The following is a 2626-nucleotide window of genomic DNA, read 5'->3' on the forward strand; positions in this document are numbered from 1 at the left end:
TGAAAAATATTGTCTCTTTGCACACAAAAGCATAGCAATAGATTTGTTAAAATCTTGATCATCAATTTCAGATTTGGTGGCAACTAAACATCCACTTTTCAATTTAATTTCAGAGACAACACTAGATGATGGTTTGTTGTTAGGCTTCATTTGTTGCTCAAATTCTTTTGCCACAGTCTAATTTTCACTCTTGTGTTGCTCCTGTTTTGCTTTACTAGCTCTATTAATATCATCTTTCAAAATGTGTTCAGGATACATTGGAAGCAAAGTAATATGATTATCCTTATGAACAAGAGTATACCGATTCTTGCTACCATGGTGTACAATTTTTTTATCGAATTGACATAGTCTACCAAGTAATAGAGAGCATGCTTGAATGGGTATCACATCACAGTAAACATAATCAGCATATGTAGCGATACTAAAATGCACACGAACAGTATGTGTTACCTTAACCTTGTCGTTGTTGTTAAACCATTGTATGTCGTAAGGATGATGATGTGGTCTGGTGGTGAGAGAGAACTTCTCCACCATCTCCATGCTAACCAAGTTGTTGCAACTCCCTCCATCTATGATGACGCGAACAGAATGTTCCTTCACAACTCCCTTTGTATGGAACAAATTGTGCCTTTGATTTTGCTCAGCTTGTGTTACCTGCACACTCAAAACACATTGAGCAACTAAACTTTCATACCTATCAGCGTCTTCAGCAGCCATGTATTGCATCTCTTATTCAGAATCATCTCCACTGTGTTCTTCACTTACAATAAGAGCTAAAGTCTCCTCGCCATAGTGACTAGTGGACTCATACCCAACATCCTCAGTAACAATCATCACACGCGGAGATGAGCATTTCCTCGCATAGTGACCTCCACCCTTGCAACGATGACATATAACATCATGTGTTTGCCCTATTGATGCCATGGATGAAGAAGAGCTCTGTGCGGGACCTGAAGGTGTGCTCTTGGCGGATGGTGCTGCTTGTTTTCTTTTATCATGGTTGGAGTTGGCGGATGAACTAAGTGGTGCTGCAGCAGGACCTGTGGAAGTAGAAGATGTATGTGGTGTCCATGATGAAGATCAACCTGCAGAAAAATTAGTTAACGCCAATGCCTGTCGATCCTGCACTTCATGCTCAGCTTTCCAATCAAGATGGAATAAACGAGTGATATTGTTATAATCCTTATACTCTAAAATAGTCTGAATATCTCTATTTAATCCACCCATAAAACATGCAAGCATAACTTCATTATCATCAACAATATTACATCTAATCATGGCAGTTTGTAATTCCTGATAATATTCCTCTACAGAATTTTTTCCTTGTCTTAAACGCTGCAATTTTTGGAGTAATTCACGTTGATAATATGGTGAAAACCTACGAGTATGCATATGTAGCGACCCGACCCGAATGGATCAAGTCTCTGTGTTTAAGTGTCATCCCTGGATCGGTATGCTGACACACACAGCACTCGAGGATTTATAACAGAGGTGAATCACATGTTTAAATAACGTAAGATACTATTACCTCAATCCAAAATAGCGGAAGTAACAAGGTTGTGGATTCCCATCAACACCAACGGCAAAGTTGAGTGTAGAAATCGTAACCCTAACGTATCACTTACTCGTCGTAAGAAATCCTGCAACATGAGAAGTTGCAGCCACAGAGGGTCAGTACATTGAATGTACTGGCAAATTCACACCATAGAGAATGATGAATGAAGGCTATCTCTACATGCATATTTGGCTGGTGGAAAAGCTCTATGGTTATAAGGTTTTTGCGAAAAGCCAATTTTTCCCTACTGTAAAGGAATAAATTTTATTTAACTATCATGGTGGTTGTTGAACATTGAGAATGGTTGACAGCATTCTCAATCCCAATTAAGTAACATCATTAAACCCAACAAAATTATTTAAAGTCACATGATGAGATTCACATGATAATCCAAGTACTAGATACTCAAAACGTCCATAACCGGGGACACGGCTAATCATGATTAGTTTATACACTCTGCAGAGGTTTGCGCACTTTTCCCCACAAGACTCGATCGCCTCCGTTTGGTTTCTCGCACTACATGGTGTTTGAGAAACGGATGACCGAGACATAGTCTTTCAGAAATGCTAGCACCTTACGATCGGGTAGACCGTACCACCTACATCGCCTACATCTGCTAGTCTACCACTGTAAGAGTTCGCACGACTTAGTCAACTTTGCTAGAGCCCATAATAGCTTGTGGCTGCACACGGAAGTTTCTAGTATGAATAATCTTATGATCCCTTTGAGCCTGGGTGGCGGTCCATAAAAAACAGGCAATCCTGGTCTACCCAGGTGCCTAGACAGGCAATCCTGGAATAACCCGGTGCCTCAATCCACCCAGATGTGTGTTTAAGTTGCCACCTTAAGTAAACCATTAATTAACAATCTCACATCTATCATGAATACTCTCAAAACCCAATCCACGTCTACGAGCATAGCATGGCAATGTAAGCATAACGTAATAGTAACTCCCAAGGGTTTGATAATAAACAGGTAATAGGTACTACCTCATCAACTACTTCCCAATACCCACATGTTATCAATTCCTAACCATGCAATGTTTGAGGGTTGAGACTAATGCATAAAAAC

Source organism: Triticum urartu, chromosome 7 (assembly GCF_003073215.2).
Source record: "Triticum urartu cultivar G1812 chromosome 7, Tu2.1, whole genome shotgun sequence".
Taxonomy (NCBI): Eukaryota; Viridiplantae; Streptophyta; class Magnoliopsida; order Poales; family Poaceae; genus Triticum; species Triticum urartu.